This window comes from Anomaloglossus baeobatrachus, chromosome 2 (assembly GCF_048569485.1).
Source record: "Anomaloglossus baeobatrachus isolate aAnoBae1 chromosome 2, aAnoBae1.hap1, whole genome shotgun sequence".
NCBI classification, from domain to species: Eukaryota; Metazoa; Chordata; class Amphibia; order Anura; family Aromobatidae; genus Anomaloglossus; species Anomaloglossus baeobatrachus.
In genome coordinates this window covers 698,240,631-698,256,163 of record NC_134354.1, presented here as the reverse complement: position 1 = coordinate 698,256,163, position 15,533 = coordinate 698,240,631, and positions in this window count along the sequence as shown.

Genomic DNA, 15,533 nt, shown 5'->3' with positions numbered 1-15,533 from the left:
TGTCCCTGGATGTACTTTTGTCCTTCTCCTTCCAAGGAAGCTCTAAAGCATTCTCCTTGGTTGGTCTTTCTGAGGAAGCTCCAAAGCACTCTCCTCAGTGACTGTCTTGCTCCAGTTCCCAGACTATTCTGAGGTAAAAGTCTGCGTGTACTATCACTTCCCTCATGCTGCCCCTACCTTCCTGATGACTCACTAGTGCTGGGGAAGTCCTGTTTATATGGTGACTACCTATAGCCTAGTTCCAGTGGGAAAGCACCTGAGCTGTGTGTGCTGTGTAAGTGAACACCAGTGATTAACCTCTTCCTTACCCAGGATGAGTACTGCACCTTAAGTGAGATCCAATACCATGTGGTGACTGAGCCTCGGGCGCCACAACTGCAATCCTACAAGATGAAGGAGGAGCCGGACCGAGAGCAGCAACATCGATTGGATGGACTGCCCCCTTGGTAAGTATTATTATAAAGGTCTTTTTTAAGTTCTGCAGAGTGGACTGGGCTCTTATATACAGCATTTTGGAATGGTGTATGTAAGAGCTCAGAGGTGGTGGCCGCAGCTCATAAGGGAAAAACCTGGTGACCGGATCTCTTTAAATCAATTCTGTCATCAAATTTTCCATTTCCATAATATAAACATTATTTCTTAGCCCTCTTGAACTTAATGAGGTTGGTGTGCTTACTTCAAAAATCAATGTCAAAACTGCAGCAATGCCTTTACATGACCAGTCTGCTCCTCTGTTACTAACTTCGATATGCAAACTGCCATTATAAATCTGAAACCTCTATCATTTCAGATCTTTTCCTCCCCCAGCGCTGCCTCCTCCTGCTTGACTGACAGTCTCTTTGCTTCTTTGCTGTGTGACTTCCAGCATAGTCAGGCAGGAGGAGGCAGTGCTGGGCGAGGAATAGAGCTGGAGTAACAGAGGCTTCAGATCTACCATAACCAGTTTCATATCTATTCAGTCACTTATTTCTCACTAATAGAGGAGCAAACTGGCCATGTAAAGGTATTGCATGATTTATCTTTGAGAGAGCTACATGCAAATATAAATAGTTTTGGTATGAATCCTGGTGAAAGATTTACGACAAGGCCTAATTTGGCGTCAATGTACAAACATTTTTTTCCCATTTTCTTACTGTCACATTTTAATTGCAGATTCTGACACTCCACCCAATGGTTTCTCTGAAGTCTGGGATCAACACAGAAAGGCTTGGGCTTTGACCTGCTGTGTGCTGATTCATAGGCAGGCTAGCAAGTGTTAATCTCTACTAGTCTGCTTACTCCTTTAACACTAGAACTACTGGACTCGTGACACCTATATAGAAATACATGGTGCAAAGTAGTCAAAATGACTACCTCAGTAGTTCTAGTGTTAATCACATGTTGTGGGGAGACCTATTACATCATACCTCCTATTTATACTGTTGTTATTCTTCTACCCATGCCAGCTATAGTTTATTCTGTGTTAGTCTGTGAGGTCTGGTGTCCCAGACGCTCTCTGGTGAAAGTTTTTTTAGTGGTGCATAATGCTTAGTGCGGTTGTGGAGTAAACCCCTATTGTTTTGTACTTCCTTCCTGCTCTTGTTTTCCTGCTGAATCTTTTATTGTCTTATCATGCGTGTGAGCATGCTGTGTGTCAGAATTTTGGTCTTTTTTGTTGTTTCAACACACTCCTCTCCTGTCGCTCCCTGGCGGAGGGGCAATTAGATCAGGACTAGTCAGGAACAGGGCCAGGAAGGAGACTCAGGCCTCTCCACCATTAGGAATATCCTTGAGAATAGGAATAGCATAGGGCCTCCTAGCTTGGACAGCTTAGGAATCCCAAAGTCATCGTGACATGGCTGTAGCTTTTCGGCATTTTGAAATTTACGCTTTTCACTTGCTCATATGTGTTACCTTTTATTCTAATTTTTTTTTGTTTTACAACATTTTTTTGTCTCACAAAGGAACTTGCACTTGAGCACTCACTTCCTTATATATGCTGCTTTTTTGCAACCATTAGGACATGAAAAGTCATTGAAGTGATGGGGTGTGGCTCAAGTTTGCTCCCTGATATTTAAAAGAGTATCTAAAGCTCAATTCATGAAAAGATAATTTCAGAATCAGTATTATACAGCCAATTTAACAGCGATTTTCAATGTAAGTACACTGGCCTTGACAGGTCAAATTTATCTATTCAATTTATACAAAAAACCTGAGCTGAAACAATGTTCAGTAAACATGCAACATTAAGCATGTGAATTGCAGCCTTAAGACTAGAAAAAAAAACAAAGAGAAAATTGCATGAAAAATACCCTGACTATAAATAAATAAATTGCAAGTGCTTAATAACAGGGTACTTAGTATGTTATCTTGCTTTTTTGCAAGTTGGGGGCGCAGCCCTCCTAATACTGAGACTGAACAACTAATTGCGTCTCACTTCACTGTGTATTTAATCTGGGACACAGCTGACCACTTGCCACCATTCATATTGGAGTTTGACATGACACAAGTCAGGTATTGATAATGTTTTTAACTTCAGTAGGTTAGGGACTGTCTCAGATGGGTACACCTTGACGAGGTGAGACAGCTTTTTACCTTTTTGCAAAAATGTATACACTAAGTACCCTGTTATTAAGCACTTGCAATTTATTTATTTATAGTCAGGGTATTTTTCATGCAATTTTCTCTTTGGTTTTTATCTATTCAATTTATGCAGTTTCTATTGTGAAATCCAGTGAAAGGCCAACGCTTTAAAGCACCACTCCAGTCGCTGTAGTTGTGCTTTAAGGGTATGTGCGCACGTTGCTTTTTACCTGCTTTTTACCTGCTTTTTTGCTGCTTTTTCTTCTGCGCTGTTTAATGCCAAAATGGATGTGTTCTTCTATTCAAGCAAAGTCTATGGGAATTTGGGTTTCTTGTTCACACTATGTTGTTCAAAATGCTGCCTTTTTGTGGCAGAACTTTGGTCAAAAACTCAGCTTTGCAGTGCAAAACCCAAATGGCAAAAACAATTGACATGTTGCTTCTTTGAAAAGCTGAGTTTTTGACCAAAGTTCTGCCTCAAAAAGGCAGCATTTTGAACAACATAGTGTGAACAAGAAACCCAAATTCCCATAGACTTTGCTTGAATAGAAGAACACATCCATTTTGGCATTAAACAGCGCAGAAGAAAAAGCAGCAAAAAAGCAGGTAAAAAGCAGGTAAAAAGCAACTTGCGCACATACCCTCAGTCTAAGTTTCCTGCCCTCTTACAGTCATATGTAAAAGTTTGGGCACCCCTATTAATGTTAACCTTTTTTCTTTATAACAATTTGGGTTTTTGCAACAGCTATTTCAGTTTCATATATCTAATAACTGATGGACTCAGTAATATTTCTAAATTGAAATGAGGTTTATTGTACTAACAGAAAATGTGCAATCTGCATTTAAACTAAATTTGACAGGTGCAATTTCTTGTTTTGAACACTCCTAACTACTTTTTACTGACTTACTGAAGCACTAAATTGGTTTTGTAACCTCATTGAGCTTTGAACTTCATAGGTTTAAACTGTCAGTTTCCACTGTGAGGAACATAGTAAGGAAATGGAAGAACACAGGTACAGTTCTTGTTAAGCCCAGAAGTGGCAGGCCAAGGAAAATATCAGAAAGGCAGAGAAGAAGAATGGTGAGAACAGTCAAGGACAATCCACAGACCACCTCCAAAGACCTGCAGCATCATCTTGTTGCAGATGGTGTCACTGGGCAGCGGTCAACAATACAGCGCACTTTGCACAAGGAGAAGCTGTATGGGAGAGTGATGCAAAAGAAGCCATTTCTGCAAGCATGCCACAAACAGAGTCGCCTGAGGTATGCAAAAGCACATTTGGACAAGCCAGTTACATTTTGGACGAAGGTCCTGTGGACTGATGAAACAAAGATTGAGTTGCTTGGTCATACAAAAAGGCGTTATGCATGGAGGCAAAAAAACACGGCATTCCAAGAAAAGTACTTGCTACCCACAGTAAAATTTGGTGGAGGTTCCATCATGCTTTGGTGCCGCGACAGGTACAATGTAGTTCCTCGTTCCTGCGGCAGTACACATCGCTGTGTGAGAAGCTGCAGGAGCGAGGATCATCTCTTTACCTGCGTCCCGCGGCTCACACTGGCTATGCGGAAGGACGGAGGTGGGCGGGATGTTTACGTCCCGCTCATCTCCGCCCCTCTGCTTCTATTGGCCGCCTGCCGTGTGAAGGAAGGAAGGAGGCGGTTCGCCGACCAGAGCAACGTCGCAGGGCAGGTAAGTGCATGTGAAGCTGCCGTAGCGATAATGTTTGCTACGGCAGCTATCACAAGATATCGCAGCTGCGACGTGGGTGGGGACTATCGTGCTCGGCATCTCTACAATCGGCTTGCGATGTCGTAGTGTGCAAAGTACCCCTTAGAGTTAAAGCACCACTCCAGCACTGAAAACATACAAACGCCGGAGTGGTTCTTTAAGCACTGTAGATTGCAAGGTATGATTTTCATGGATTAAACTTATTTTTCCAATTCATCCCACACATGTGCAAATGGATTAAGATCTTAGAGAATTTTGAATACAAATAAAAACATAACTTTTGTTATTCCGCAGTAATATTTTGCAGTGTATCAGGGGCATTATCCTGCTGAAACAGGATACTACTATTAGGAAATACTACTGCTACTGTGGTGCCCCTGACCTGGTCAGGCACCACTGAGTACTGCACCCATGCTGAGGGCAGTGCAATACAGGTAATCCAGAAGGCTGACAGCAGGACTTCAAGTCGGGGTCACCCCAAAAACACAAGGGTAGGAAGGCAAGTCTGTAGCTACCCTCACAAGTCAGCCTGAAGGAGCCTGGTTCCCCCCTGGTGCATCACAGCTTCGCCCGGGTTACTCACCCTGCCACCTAATGTGAGTAAAACCCCTGAAAGACATTCTGCTTGTGTGTGTGAGTCATTCTGCGACTTGTGGTGCCACACACTTACACAGGGCCCTGGGGCTTGCCTCACTCTCGGGAGGCCACTACAACTGACTGCACCCACCATCAGCCCCAGGCACCCCTTAATCTGCAGTGGCGGTCCCCACTGACCGCAATACCGAGAGTGGCGTCACCAAAATCCCAAAAGAAGGTTCCCTACCTGTGACCAGACTGTCCCATCCACGTGGAGTCCCTGAAGGTAATGCACCGACACAACAACACCTGTGGGGCTTCACATCTGGCGTCACGAACAGGATAAGGACTAGACCTGTTAAGACAGGTGACCATGTGCTTGGGCGGTCCGCTTGAAAAATTGGAAGCGCCGCCATATTGCCACCATGAAAAGCACGCTGATCCAGGCCGCAGCCACGTCAGGTGCGGCCCGTCAAGATCCCGCCGCAGCAGCGATGCCCATCCACACCACAGCAGCGACGCCCAGCCCGGCCTGTCCAGCTCAGGCCGCAGCAGCGATGCCTCACTCGGCCAAGCAAGATCCCGCCGCAGCAGCGACGTTAATCCACGCCGCAGGAGTGACGCTGACCCAGGCTGCTGCCATGCTAGGCCCGGCCCACCAAGAACCGGTCACAGCAGCGACTCCAATCCAGGCCGCTGCCATGCCAGGTGCGGCCCACCAAGACCAGGCCGCCGCAACGCAGGGCACGGCCCGCCAAGACAAGACCGCAAGGTCATCTACCCCGGCCTGTAAGGCCAGAGCAGACACCACTCCCCAGCCCAAGGAATTGGACCTCCCGCTCACGCTGGGCAAGGACCCCAAATACTGGAGGCTGAAGGCCGACCTAGAGGCTCATTTCCCAAAGCAGATGGTGGACCGGTATCTGCTCCCTCCGCATGCACAAAAGAAGACTCCAGTAACATCCACGATAAAGAACCCACCACCCTGTCCCGAGAAGGGAACCCTGTCCCCAGCACTGCCACCGGAGGAGTGCTTAGAAAAACTAAGGGGGAAGGGAGGCCAGGAGGCTGAGGAGCTGACCCCGGAGCCATCAGAAGAGGACGCAGCGCCATATGTGACTGAAAGAGGCCCGGAGCCAGAGATGCTGCCGTACTCCCGTTGGGATGAAGAGCTGACAGTACTGGCCCCAAGCTTGTACGTAGTCTGGGAGCCTGCAGTCACCAAGAAATAAAGCAAAGTACAGCAGTTTGAAAAGTTTGCAACATTAATGTTCAAGAAATATACCCACATGAACTAATGTGAGAAATTGACACTTTGCACCTGGTTTTGTGCACTTTAAAATACGAACCATTAGGCTATGAACTGGCTATAGCCACAAACTCTTGCAGTGTACATAGTTACCCCTGAGGTACAACCACCAGAGCCAGCCTCTTTAGGGGCCTGGCTCGCCTGTGACCAGGGAGCACGCCTGTTTATGGGGCCTGGCTCTCCACCACAAAGAGGGTACCTGGTCAGCATCAACTGTGGAGGCCGCCTCTACATCCTGCCAGAAGAGGCTGAAGGCGTGGCTCCAACAGGCCAGGTATACCCTGAAACCACCAGACCAAGAAAGCCGCTTCTACATCCTGCCAGAAGGGGCTGAAGGCGCAGCTCAAAGGGAGAGGAAGATTGGAGGAAAGGTCTAGGGAAGCGGATGGCCCAGACCTGGTTACCAGAAGGACCTGCCTCCTGAGAGGGTTTTGGGTGGGTTAACGAACTTGTGGGTGGAGGGTTAGGATGTATGGTACCTGCTGGTTTTAAAATGTTTCATATGTTTTACTGTTTTATGCATTTTAAAATGTTGTCTTGCAGCCCGAGGACGTGCTGGTGATAACTAAAGGGGAATGTGGCGCCCCTAACCTGGTAAGGCACCACTGAGTACTGCACCCATGCTGAGGGCAGTGCAATACAGGTAATCCAGAAGGCTGACCGAGGTGTGACTACACAGGCGCATAGTAAACAGGTCTTACACATCTACCTTTGGCAGGACTCCTGAGAGATTCCAGGAGGGAGCGTAGCCTCCATGTCCACTCAGGGGGTGTGGTAGAGAGCCTGCTTGCTAGGTGGCGTAGGCAAGAACAGGAGAGGAGGAGCAGTGAGCCAGTTAGTTAGTGCAGCTCAGGGAGAGCAGTCGCATGCAGCAGACCCTGGAGTCTGTCACAAGCTGACAGCGTACGCACAGTGACTACCGACGGGGGAGATCGTTCACCTGGTAGTGCAACCCAAAATCCACCCAAGGCTAAAGAGAGCAAAGGGATGGCAGAGTAAGGGGACTGCCAGGGAGGTACCAGGCCCGCAAGGGTAACAGGTCCCAGTGCAGAGATAGATTCACCTTTCTTCTGCCAAACCTGCCTGAGGGGGCACTTCAGACCTCCAAGACAACACCACAGAGTCCGCAGCCACGTAGCAAAGAGAGGGCCCATAGTTCACAGGAGGCAAGCAGCCGGAGTGACCTTGTCCAGGCTACAAGCAAACGGGCCGAACGAGGGGAGAACAGACAGCAGCAACTTCCCTGGGTGACCCACGTAGGGACTTCAAGTCGGGGTCACCACAAACACAAAGGGCTAAGGAAGGCGAGTTGGTAGTCACCCTCATCAGCCAGCCAGAAGGATTCCTGGTTCCAGCCTGGTTCATCCCAGCTACGCCCGGGTTACTCACCCTGCCACCTAATGTGAGTAAAACCCCTGAAAGACATTCTGCTTGTGCGTGTGAGTCATTCTGCGACTTGTGGTGCCACACACTTACACAGGGCCCTGGGGCTTGCCACTACAACTGACTGCACCCACCATCAGCCCCAGGCACCCCTTAATCTGCAGTGGCGGTCCCCACTGACCGCAATACCGAGAGTGGCATCACGAAAATCCCAAAAGAAGGTTCCCTACCTGTGACCAGACTGTTCCATCCATGTGGAGTCCCTGAATGTAATGCACCGACACAACAACACCTGTGGGGCTTCACACTACGAAGGACCTTCTTCTCATAATGTTGCATCTTTTTCCCAGGAAAGAGATAAACATGCACATGCCCTTCAACATTGTGTAAGAGAAAATCTCTTGCATCAGTCCAAACACCTTCTTCTATTGCTGTGTTGTCCAGTTCTTATACTTGTGTGCCCATTTTAGGTGCTTTCAGATGAGGACAGCAGTCAGCAGGAGCACTTTAACTGGTCTTCATCAAAACGGAGTTTGACACATTTTTGTCATAAATTTTTCTCCACAAGTATCTCAATAAGGCTTGGGTGCCCATGACCCTGTCACCGATACAATACTTGTCCTTCCTTTATGGTCGGTATTAACCCCTGCATATTGAGAAAAAACACAAAAGTCACTATTTTGCTCACTCTTGCCCATTTTTATGACCTCCTGTTTACTTGCTGCCTAATATACTAATCCTATAACAATATCATTACATCAAAAAAGAAAAAAAATGGTGTCAGTAATGATGAGCAAGCATGCTCACCACTGCTCAGTACTCGATTGAGCATCCGGGTACTTTGACACACTCATTCCTCGATCGAGTATCACGGGTGCTCAAGAGCCATGCGCCAATCTCCACCCCACATGTTTTGTGGCTGTTAGCTAATAAACATAAGAGGATTGCCTTCCATACATGGTAATGTAGCCATGTTGACTACTAGCATTACTGTGGTTGGCCAGCCACATCATGTCATCGGGTCTTATATGAGACCCAGGGATGCGATACTATGCACAGTGCCTTCTGGAAGCAGTTCAGGGAGTGTTGATCTAGGAGGGAGAGCTTAGATTAGAGAAGGCATATAGGCAGGGTTTAATTGCTGTCACAGTACATTGTATATTGTATATTGTGCACTTGCATCCTTTAGTGTCTTTCATGTGGCACTAAAGGGTGTTTTTAGTGTTGTTTAACTTAATAAATAAACAAACAAATGGCATGGGGTCCCCCTATTTTTTTCTCACTAGCCAAGGTAAAGCAGACAGCTGCAGGATGGTATTGTGAGGCTGGGAAGGCCCATGATTATTTGACCCTTGCCAGCCTAAATATATCAGCTCGCAGCCACCTCAGAATTGGTGCATGACATTAGATTTGTCCAAAGAGCTCTCCCTCACCGCTCCCCCTCCCCTGCTATAACATGGATTAATTTGCTGTTGTTTCCTTGAAGTGAAAAAATAAATGCTTGACTGAAGGCTGAATGCCCCGTGACTTCTATGTTATTTGAAATTTGGACCAGTTCCTTGGACTATACACGGAGTTTAGCACCGCTGTCCTGCTTCACTTTGACTCCACGTGGATTCCTGTGAGTACACCTCCTCCTGTTACTGTGTGGTGCCGCTATTCTGTGCATTTTCTGTTTCCATTGTATGATCTATGTCTTCTTCCGCCTGACACCGTTCACCTTTGTCCCATTCTGGGCCCTGGCAGTTCTTTAGCCGAATGACTCTTTAAGCCCGCTAGGGTGAGCCATAAGCTCTGGACCTCTCGAGGGTATCTAAGTGTTCCCTGACTGGCCCTAGCATCAAGGCCACATTTTCTCATACTCAAACCCTATTCTAGACTGGCTCCTCTGAAGACCACACAACCATCCTCTTTCCACTTCTGTCACTACCCATTTAACACTATCTCTTCCATCCTGATGCTATCTCAGCCCAACCAATAGGTGGCCACCTTGGTAACAGTCCCTCTCTACTGTATCTGGAACCTGCACCCAGCTAGCAGCATAACATATTAAACTACATAGTTAGAAATAATCATAACACATTGCACTCTACATAACCGTAGACTTTACATTGCAGGACTCAACCACCTCCTACACACCTCCCCATTTAAATATGGTTGTCCTTGACTATACATTTTAATACACACATGTATGTATAAACATTTTAAAATGAATAATAAAAACTGTTATGACTTTCTTAAAGTCCACATAACTTATGGTCTGAGTTCATTTCACTCGTCCGGGTACCTGAGGGTGCAACCTGAAAACCAGCAGTCACCTGCAGGCTACAGTCTCTCTGCCATTGCCATTCTTTTTCCGATAAAGTAAACCATGCAAAATAAAAACAATCAAAATGTCAGACAGACAACAAATGATTATTCATAGCCAACCACTGCCTTTGTCCTTTCCTTTTAAGGCCCCAATTGGATAGCTGTTGGCCAACAACTATCTTTCCCAACTGCCCCATTGCTCCATAGACAGCAACTCTCTGCTTGGCCAAGAGCTACTATGTTCTCCACAAGGCCACGCACACATTGAGTATTTGGTGAATTGTTTACCTTAACACTTGTAAGCCAAAACGAGAAGTGGGTTAAAAATGTTTCTATGATACTTTACCTCTAATTGCTCCACTCCTGATTTTTGGCTTACAAATACTGAGGTAAAATACTGACCAAATACTGAACATGTGAACCTGGCTAGAGATGAGCTAATCCATACTGTAACGTTTGAGTTTATTTCGAATTCGAACATTACAAAAAAAATTTGTGTCTGAGTTCAGAGTTCGGGTGCTCTTCATATGCTAACCACTCGACCGAGCATCAGGGTGCTCGGGTACGATCAGTGCTTGGCCTAGTGCAAGCCATTGTCAGTCTTTAAATGGCTCTCACTGGGGGTAAAAACAACGTTTTAGTGCAACCAAATAGAACAAACAAAACAAAAACCCTCGCGTTCCCTCCTCCGGAAATGCTCTATTTATGGCTGGCTATATGTGGGCAGAACTGCCCATTAAGTTACTTCCAATAGAAGTAGGCTCCGGGATCAAGTTCAGGTCCCGAAATTAACTATATCTAAAGTCCGACAGAACTGATGAACCCAAACTTCAACAGGTCTGCTCATCTCTAAACATAGGCTAAGGGGTACTTTGCACACTACAACATCGCAGGTGCGATGTCGGTGGGGTCAAATTGAAAGTGACGCACATCCGGCGTTGCTCTCGACATCGTAGTGTGTAAATCCTAGATGATACGATTAACTAGCGCAAAATCGTCATAATCGTGTCATTGGTGTAGCGTCGGCGAATTCCATAATTACGCTGATGCGACGGTCCGCTGTTGTTCCTCGCTCCTGCGGCAGCACACATCGCTGTGTATGAAGTCGCAGGAGCGAGGAACATCTCCTACCTGCGTCACCGCAACTCCCGTAGGATATGCGGAAGGAAGGAGGTGGGCGGGATGTTTACATCCCGCTCATCTCTACCCCTCCGCTCCTATTGGCCGCCTGCCGTGTGACGTCGCAGTGATGCCGCACAACCCGCCCCCTTAATAAGGAGGTGGGTCGCCGGCCAGAGCGACGTCGGACGGCAGGTGAGTGCAGCTAACACAATGATATCGCAGCTGCGACGGGGGCGGGGACTATCGTGCTCGGCATCGCAGCATTGGCTTGCGATGTCGCAGCACGCAAAGTACCCCTTAGAAAGCCATTACCTCCTCTGGTAGGAGCTTATGTCCAGGGAGAACAATAGGATCGGCCATTGAAGATCCAATTGACTGTATCCTTCTCTCTCCTGACATCATCTTTTAGGGAACAGTCTGGAGACCCTCATACATACCGTATCAGACTGTTGGAAGATCTTTCAGATCTTTCTGATATTGATGGGTTCAGTCGGCTTTAGTTTAAAGTATGTGGAGTCATTCAGAACATAGCGCAATTGTCTCCCTATCCAGCTTTTTAGCGCTTACCTACCCTTAATTAATTATGAAAGCAGGTTCAGTCTTAGGTTGGCTGCTATCTTTTGTTGTTATGTTTTATCATAAAGTTTACAAATTATTATACTAAACAGTACCATACTTTGGCTTACCTGCCATTAATACATTGTCTAAATATTACTATTTTGCTACCATAAACTGAGAAACCAATATATTATACAGTGCTTAAAATGTCACCATTATTTTAATTTTTATTTTTTAAATCAGTAGTACAAGTTAAAATAAGCAACTTTGTAATATTGCTTCTTTTTCTGCCAGAATTGATCAGTCATTATCACAATTCTCAATTCTGAGGTAAAATCTGGGTTCATTGAAGACTTTCCCATTACTGAGATAGGAGATGTCAGTTGTGACATCCATGTAGATAGAAGAAGGAAGAGGGGGAAGAGCTATGCCTGTAGCTCGTCCCTCTGCCTGTAGCTCCTCCTCGGCCTTTAGTGCTTTCCTCTGGCTCTAGCTAATTGTCTGCCTCTAGCTCCTCCGTCTGCCTCTAGCTCCTTCTCTGCCTCTAGCTCCTCCTTCTCCCATTATCCCCTCCCTCTGCGTCTATCTCCTCCCGTCATCATAAAATCTCATCAGTGAAAACTGCCATCTCCTATCTCAGTAATGGGAAAGTCTTCACTGAATATAGATTTTACCTCAGAATTGAGATTTTTGATCATGACTGATCAATTGTGGCAGAGAAAGAAGCAAATTTGTCTGATAAGATATATGACAAAGTTGCTTATTTACATGTGTACTATTGATTTATGAAATAAAAATTAAAAACAACAGTTAAGGCCACTTTACACGCAGCGACATCGCTAACGAGATGTCGTTGGGGTCACGGAATTCGTGACGCACATCCGGCCTCGTTAGCAACGTCGTTGAGTGTGAAATGCAGGAATGACCGTTAACGATCAAAAATATTCACTATATCGTTGATCGTTGACACGTCGTTCTAATCTCAAATATCGTTGCTGCTGCAGGTACGATGTTGTTCGTCGTTCCTGCGTAGCACACATCGCTATGTGTGACACCACAGGAACGAGGAACATCACCGTATCTGCGGCCGCCCGCAATGAGGAAGGAAGGAGGTGGGCGGGATGTTACGGCTGCTCATCTCCGCCCCTCCACTTCTATTGGGCGGCCGCTTAGTGATGCCGCTGTGACGCCGCACTAACCGCCCTCTTAGAAAGGAGGCGGCTCACCGGCCACAGCGACGTCGCTAGGCAGGTAAGTATGTGTGACGAGTGTAAGCGATGTTGTGCGCCACGGGCAGCGGTTTGCCTGTGACGCACAACCGACGGAGGTGGGTGTTTTCACCAGCGACATCGCTAGAGATGTCGCTGTGTGTAAAGTGCCCTTTACTCTTAAAATAGAAGTGCCACACAGTACCAAGAGAATATTTCCAAATAGTGCTCAACTAGCAACACCATGCATATTTCAATAATAATAAATTCCATTAATATAAGAATGATGGTAGACTCAATCTCTCCTTAGTGACCCCAAGAAACAGGACATTGTGGGCCTCCATTATAGCTCCTATTGGACACTGAAGCTCACTTTATCTCTGAACCAGAACACTTTATTCCTTCCTTTTTGTGCAACTCTCTACAACATTTTGTAACTCTTTATTGAAAATGTATTAAACACATATAAAGAAACCATGTTGTGAGACAAAGCTACTTGTATTAAACTGTACAGCAAATCAATACCCACAAAAATCCAAATAATGATCAAGTAACTCATTTTACATTGTAAAGTTTTATTGCATTCATTGCATTTATTGCTACAGTCAGTGCTAAAAAAAAAGTAAAACAAAAATCTATATGGATAAAAAAAGGAGAACAATCAAGCAAGAGTGCCACAAGTCCCTTCTTTCTATAATTAAAAAACTTATAATTCTATCACTTCTAGTATAAATTAGAAAGTTAGTCCAGTTTCCATATTAATTTATAATTCTCTTCAGCATCCAGTGTGTTTAATACATTTAATCAAATCAGATTGCATCTAACTTTTCAGCACACAAAGTAATATTTATCTTATCAATAACTTATCATTTACATACTAAAAGGGATTGTCCACTACTTGGATAACCCCCTCTGAATCTCAATGTTTCAGCTGAGTAAAATTATAACAGATATCCAGAAGCTCTGACTTCTTCTGGATGTCTGATTTGTCCAAAAGAGGGGAGAGTGAAGCAGCCACTGATTGTCCACAGGGATTGTGTGACATAACAATGTCAAGTGATCCCTGGGAGAGCAAGTGCTGTCACCGCTGGAATGGCACTAGCACTGGAGGTGTGTAAAGGTGTTATTATTTTACCTGGTGGAAACTTAGGGATTGAGAAGGGGTTGTCCGAGCAGTGGACAACGACTTTAAAGAGGTCAGGTCAGCATGAATTTGAAATCTAAAGACATGGCTGTAATAAAGATTAAATTGATACTTTAGCTGAAGGAATCTGCTTTGTAGTTCTATAATGATAATTTCAAGTGTTATGATAATTAGTTTCAAGTGCACAGGGCTGGACTTTGGACTTTGCACTGTGTTTTGTCCTCACTGTCTTTGTACTTCCAGACCCCTCCTCCACATAGTTATTTCACTATAACATTCCAGGTTGCTTCTTGTGCACATGTAAAATACTATTTTTTTATTAGGTTTTTAAACTAACTCAGTAGAATAGTTTTTTGCCACTACTACAAGTGGCAGCTGTCTGTTTTCCCTATTTAAAATAAATCTGTCCTGTTAAAAAAATGCTATTAGCCTGCAGATATGTAGTCAATCTGCAGATTAAGAGCATTTTAGAGTAGGGTAACCACTGTATTGAAAGCTCGGCTACCAGGAGGAAATTAACTTTATTTCTCCATGCAGCCTCTGGCTTTTAGTCATAGAGGAGATGCCGGCATTGCTTTAGTCACCACTTAATGCATAGTGAGTGATGGCTGTAACCATGCCCCAGCACTGACTGACAGTTGGATCTGCAGTGGATTAGTGCTGAGCAGGCTGTCAGTCAGTTCCGGGACGTGGGTACAGCCACAACTCACTATTTACTGAGCATTGACTGTAGCTGTTCCGGCCACACCTTTATCACTGAAAGCCTGCGGCTTCCTGAAGGAATAACATTCATTTCCTCCCGGTAGTGCAGCAGCATCACAATTTTAGAATCCTATTAACCTGCAGATTAACCCCAAATCTGCAGGTTAATAGCATTTGAGGACATGACTGGTTCCCTTTAATTTTTCACACATTCTGCACCATTATTTGTATGGCCAGTTCCACTAGCTATCGCTCTCCTACCTTATCGCATACTCTAGCTTGTCTTCTAGTGACCTTTTGAAATCTTTAAACATGACGAATATCATTGCTTTTCTTTTTTTTTGCAGGTCTTCTCTCTAATAAGGTTTTCTCTGATTGCCACATTTAACTGTTATTGCAGCTCTGTAACTATATGAGTTCAACTCCATGACCAACTTCAAACAGAATTGAAATTCATGCATATCCTTGTCATCAGAAAATGGGTAAGTGGATGGATATGCCAATGAAGTGGCTGGCCATAAAATGCTTTCACCATATGCTCAGACATGTAAAATTGATCCCGCGAGCCCAGTCATGATGTGGCTTGCTGACTCAAAGGAATTGAAGCAAAATTAAAATTAGGATAAAGCAAAACATGTCTCCAGGTGGCAAATTTAATAAAGTCAAACTTTTATCACAGATAACTACAGTGTGGGTAACTTATACTAAGTGGAGTAGTGTGAAGGGGGCCAAAGGGGCAACTGAGTCAGATGCCAAAGTCAAAAGTGGTTAAAAATTTAAACCCACCCACCCCTCCTGCACATTGGTTCTTCTTAGAGTGACAATTGAGTCCCCAATTGTCACGGGGTATATGGAGATAGGAAAGGGACCCCTAAACTGGCCCTGAGACTTGAGACCCTGCGTTGTCGCTTATCTCAGAGGTAGGTT